The sequence below is a fragment of the Pteronotus mesoamericanus genome, unplaced genomic scaffold (genome assembly GCF_021234165.1).
Source record: "Pteronotus mesoamericanus isolate MK-2021 breed Mesoamerican mustached bat unplaced genomic scaffold, CSHL_Meso_final scaffold_85, whole genome shotgun sequence".
In the NCBI taxonomy this organism is placed as follows: domain Eukaryota; kingdom Metazoa; phylum Chordata; class Mammalia; order Chiroptera; family Mormoopidae; genus Pteronotus; species Pteronotus mesoamericanus.
The window spans coordinates 3,158,673-3,164,868 of record NW_026555329.1 but is presented as its reverse complement, the minus strand read 5'-3'; positions in this window follow the sequence as shown (position 1 = coordinate 3,164,868).

The window sequence follows — 6,196 nt, the reverse complement described above, 5'->3', positions numbered from 1 at the left end:
GTCAGTGTAGAGGTGAAAAACTGGAGAGTCTCCTTTCTTCTATCCCTCCATGGAGGAAGTTGCTGCTGCTAGTTTCTTTGAGATTCATCCAAAGGAATTTCATGCGTTAACAAATGTGTGTGCACGCATTCTTTCACTCACAAGTGGTAGCAGAATAAACACACTAATAGCCTTATAGCTTGTTCCCCCCCAACCCTTAATACTATTTTTAAGGTTCTGTGTCAATCAATATAAAGTGGAGACTTGAACCAGGCTACCCAGCACCCAATCTGCACAAACGACCACCTTGCCACATTGCCACTGGGCACCAGCGAGGAGGAACGCAGAAGGCCTGGGTGCCAACCTCAGGCTCTGGGCTTGTAGGGGAAATTCTCTTTGAGATTTGCTCTTTGGGGACATGGAGGTAAATCCAAAGAGGGCCAGGCCTAGTCCTCCCCTCTGTCCATTTGCAGTTATGCTGCATCTACTGTCTTATCAGTTGTGCCAGCACGTTATTACTCAGCACAGACAGAAAGTGTCAGTGGGGCTCAAGGGGAGAAATCTTAGAAGGTGACAACCACTCAGAAGAAAGGGAGGAAGCCCTGGTGGGCTTGAGATGAAGAGAGGGTCAGCCCCGGCTGCAGATGGCTGGGCTGTCCCGTCCTCAGGCAGACCTCCTAGGAGTCACACCACGACAGCAGTGGTAAATGAAGGCTGACAGCTATTACTTCCCATGCTTCTAGACAATGGGTTAAATAAAATAAGAGCACAAGGGACAGAATTCTAAGTACCTAGGTCTAAGTACCTTGAAAGGGAGTGAGCCAAGGACAGGGGAGGCCAGTGGCTGGGGGATGGTTTGGAAGGCCCCTGGGAAAAGTGAAGCCAGGTCAAGTGGAACAAGCTTTTGAGCCATGGTGTGACCACATGCTTTTGGCTGTGGGATGTATCGCAGGTACTTTGCTATTAATAGTGGAGAATTGTTGGCTTTGTATCCACTTTGAAGACACTAAGGTGGCTCTCAACCACAGTGATTTTCAGAGGGTTTATGCCCTGCCCAGCCCCCAGGACTGCTGCTGAGGGTAGAGAGCATGTGAGAAGCTTTTCAAATCTTCCCAAGAATCCCCACCTTGCACCAAGCGTGCTTTGCAGGGAGAGTGGCATACTTTTAAAATAAAAGGCCTCACGTAGCAACAGTAATCATGAGAAAGAAGAACAAAGTTAGTGGAATCACACTACCTAATATCAAACTATACTGTAAGGCCATAGAAATCAAAGCAGCATGGTATAGGTGTAAAAACAGACATACAGATCAATGGACCAGAATAGAGAGCCCAGAAATAAACCCACACCTTTATAGTCAATTAATCTTTGACAGAGGAAGCAAGCACATACAATGGGCTAAAGATAGTTTATTTAATAAATGGTGTTGGGAAAATTGGACAGATACATGCAGAAAAATGAAACTAGACCACCACCTTATACCACACACAAGAATAAATTCAAAATGGAACAAAGACTTAAGAGTTAGACCTGAAACCATAAAAATCCTAGAAGAAAACATAGGCAGCAAAATCTCAGGCATTGGATATATCCTCCTAGGCAAGGGAAACAAAAGAAAAATTAAACAAATGGGACTACATCAAACTAAAAAGATTTTGCACAGCAAAGGAAATCATCAACAAAATAAAAACACAACCCACAGAATGGGAGAACATATTACATCTAATAAGGGGTAAATATCAAAATTTATAAGGAACTTACAAAACTCAACACCAAAAAAGCAAACAACGCAATTTAAAAATTGGCAAGAGACATGAATAGACACTTCTCCAAAGAGGACACACAGATGGCCAATAGACATATGAAAAGATGCTCGACATCATTAATCATCAGATAAATGCAAATAAAAACCACAATGAGATATCACCTCACACCTGTCAGAATGGCTATCATCAATAAATCTACAAACAGCAAGTGGTGGCGAGGATGTGGAGAAAGGGGAACTCTTTTGCACTGTTGGTGGGAATGCAGACTGGTGCGGCCTCTGTGGAAAGCAGTATGGAGATGCCTCAAAAAATTAAAAATGAATCTGCCTTTTGACCCAGCAATCCCACTTTTTGGAATAAATCCAAAGGATCCCAAAACACTAATTCAAAAGAACATAAGCACCTCTACGGTCATCGCGGTGCTATTTACAATTGCCAAGATACAGAAGCAGCCCAAGTGTCCATCAGTATGGGAGTAGATAAAACAACTATGGGACATTTGCACAATAGAATACTACTCTGCCATAAAAAAGAAGAACACTTAACCGTTTGCAACAGTATGGATGGACCTGGAGAACACAATGCTAAGTGAAATAAGCCAGCAGAGAAAGACAAGTACCATGTGATTTCACTCATATGTAGAATCTAATAAACAAAGTGAATAAGGAAAATGGGGACAGACTCACAGATGACAGCTAGTGGGGGTGAGGGAGGAGGTTGCGGGGGAGGGATTGAGCAAAAAGGAAAAAGGACTCATGGACATGGACAACAGTGCGGTAATGGCTGGGGGAAGGGGGGTGTAAGGGGACTAAATGGTAATGAAAAAAATACAATAAAGATTAAATTAAAAATTAAATAATTCCACATCTAACTCCCAAGAAGACTAGACTAATGTCACCCTGTTTCACTAGTGGAGTGATGTGCTTCCTTGAGTGCAAGTAAGAAACTTCATCATCTTGGTTCTGCAGATGGTTCAGGGAGATGGTGGACTCTCAGATAATTTCAGAATGATGAAGGGTAGAAGGGGAGGCTTCTATCAGGATTTTTGCCAGAGACTCTAGGCCTGGATTTTGCACCTAAAAACTGTCTTTTTGATGAAATAGAATAGAAAATATCAAAGGGCAAAGATATAGGTACATTTGTTTGTTCACTGAGCAAATTGATGCATGTGTGTTTGCATGAACCCCAAGTCCCAGCATAGAGTGGATTTCTTATACTGAGTCATGGTCAAAAACTTTGAAATCTAGAATTTTCTCTAGAATATGCTACTTCCCAGAATACAGCAACCTATTCCTGAAACGCTCAAGCCATTGGATCCACCTGGGTATGCAGAGCTCATCTCCAAAGGAAGCCCAGCCTCACTAGGGAAGCCACACATTATGACGGCCGAGAGCAGAGAGGAAAGATGCTATTGATGACTGAGACCACGGAGGGTGTGCGTGGGAACCCTATGCTTCGGGCCTGAGGGACAGGGAGCTGGCTGGTGATTCAGGCTCTCCTACAACCAGAACTGCTGGCCTCTGTTGCCCCTTTCAGGGAAGCTGTGGTTCTGAAGCAACAGTGAACAGAGCTTCATCTAGCCCATGCACAGTTGTAGTTTTGAATTTGACACGGCTGGGTCAGCCTTTGTGCACCTCCAACTTTAGTGTGCAGAGGGATCCCCTGAAATTCTGATTCAGACAGGGAGGAGCAGGAGGGAGATGGTGGGATTCACAGCCCACCCACACTTGGAAACCACTGGAAAAGCAAAGCACTCCATTCCCAAGGCGGCAGTTAGGCCAATTTCCACCTATTGGCAAGCAGGTATCAAGCAAGTATAAAGGACTAGGAGGGTGCTGAGCACTAAGGGTTTTTAAAATACATACTTTAGGGCTGTGTGTTAAGAACCATATAAATGAGCTCTGTGTACTTGCATGTGCGTTCATGCATGTGTGCAATTAAATTAGGAAAGGGCAGAAAACAGGAGACTGGAAAGAGGAAGATGCCACATGTATAAAAATACACGTGTCCCTTCCTCTCATACAACATTTGGGGAGCAAGATCAAATTTCCTCTCTTCACCTTAAATTTTAAAAGGGTGGTGACATTAATGAGGTCAGGGAGTTCCTCAGAGGCCCTTTCTTAAATAGTAGCAGGTAAAATGACTGACAGTCACAGAACAAGCTAGCGGAGTGTCAGATGAGGACACGGAGATCATATAACCAGGCCTCATTTTACAGTAGAGGAACTAAAGGTCAGATATGGGGAAGCATTTGCTCAAGGCCCAATGGATGGAGCCAAGATTTGAACTCAGAGCCTCCTTGATGAATATATTTGACCTATACTGTTCATTCCAGATATGAATGACTGGCCACATATGTAAAAAGAAACAAAGCTAAAACCAGCATTTACAGGACAGTTCATACTTGGAATATGGTAGGCACTCAATAAATATTTGTCAAATGGATTAACGTCTTGTTTAAAAGACACATAATGTGGGGTCAGATGGCTGTGAAGGGCCCAGGTCTAGTGCTTGATGGCTTCTCTACAAAACATGGCTGATAATCAAACAATCTATATTGATTCCTTATAATATTAGCTGATACTTACTGAACATTTTCTAGGTTCTAGGCACTTGCTTTACATACATAACTTCATTAATCTTTACAACAATCCTGTGAAACAGAAACTATCGTTAGCACCATTTTACAAAGGAGGAGGCTGAGGCACAAAGAGGTGAAATAACAGTGGCCCTTACTTCACAGAGCTTATTAGAAAAATTCAAGAACAAGTAAACTGTAACTGGTTGCTGTTGGGTGGGATTTCTTAGCGCAATAGGAATTTAGAATTGTTAGAGCAATAGGTGTTTGCCGCACAGGAAACGTCATTCTAGGCTATAGAACTGCATCTTAAAACATAGGCAAGGCGGAGAAAGGGGAGAGGGAGGCATGGGGAATAAGGAAAACAGCATAAACAAAGGCAGGGGGACCAGAATAAAGAAGATACGCTCAGGGGGCCTTCCTGCCCGGAATGGAGACTGTGCATCAAGAATTAGTAAAAAGTACATTTGGATAATGTCAGGTGGAGTCAGGTTATTTAGGACTCATGAGGGAATATGGCTGATTATTTAAGAAGCCTCTCCAGTTTCTTGACTAGGGAATAGCCCAACAAGGGCATTAGCATAAAGGACATTAGTTTAGCAGCAGCCTATAAGAAAAAGGGGAGAGGGCGGCATTAATCCAGGCCTAGAGGCAGTAGAATGGAGAAAAGAAGACACATCTGTGAGACAATACTCCTTTAAGAACAAACAGCCCTGCTGAGTCTTCAGGCAGGCCAGGCCTGTGAGCTCCTCCTGCTGCGTCCTCCGGGAGGGCGTGTTATTGTCCCCATTCTAAAGAAGAGAAAACCAAGGCCCTGACTCCAGACCCTGTGCTCGTAGGGAAATGCACAGGCTCTGGCAACACACTGCAGGCCTCAACGTCTTATCAGGAATGGCCCCTCTGACCGAGTTCAAAGCCACTGAGGGCAGCGAGGCAGCTGGAGTTGATGAATTCTGTTTGGGGTTAGTTAAGTCTGATCTCACAGTGCATTTGTGCAGGTAGTTGAAAATACTAGATGAAGAACAGAGCTCCTCTGAGCTTGGAGGCAAACTTAAAGATGGAGGCTGTGGCTAGGAGGGCCCTGGGAGCCCTTCTTGACCATGCTTGATCTTTGCACCCAAAAATCTCGTTTAACCCACTAAACAGTCCTAGAAGTAGATAATGCTTACTCCCTTTACAAGGCAACGCACTGAGAGTTCAGAAGCTCGCCAGTGGAGAAGCTGGGTTAGACCCCAATCAGACCTCCTACTCACAAGCTACAGACATCAGGATGTCTGCTGGCAAGACTAGGAATCAGCCACCCCTTCTCCCGGAGCTGCTGCCTTCGGGGCCTTTCACTGCAGGCTGCGGCTTCAAAGGAGCCAGAAAACGGAGAGAAATCATGCCTTTTGTGAAAGAATTCTGGCTTTCTGATCCTGGTGTAGTCAAGAGAAAGCCTTACCAAAGCATCAGAGCTCAGTACCTCTGTATGTAAGTTTTCTTCCCTTTCGTTGAACATTTTTATTCCATAATTACACAACCACTCTGTTGTAAAAGGAGACTTCCTAAACTGTGACAGGTTTGTCGCGGTATTGCAAATATTACAACCTCGGGGGCCTTTGGAGCATCTGGAAAAGTAAGTCTGTCAACTGACCAGCAGATGTCTCTGTTTTTCCTAAATGAATTGTGCTCCCTCTCTTCTCAGTCACTACATTTCAGACCCAATTAAAGAAAAACCCTTTCTCAGCTCGTCCCCAGAGATCCCCAAATGCTTTTGTCTAAAAGCAAAGAATTTCCTTCCTCCTTAATTTTTAAATGGAAAAGTATAATGAGATCGTTTCTATATCTACTCAAAAAATCAGCATTCCGGCCTCATATACTTGTTTCTAGTAAA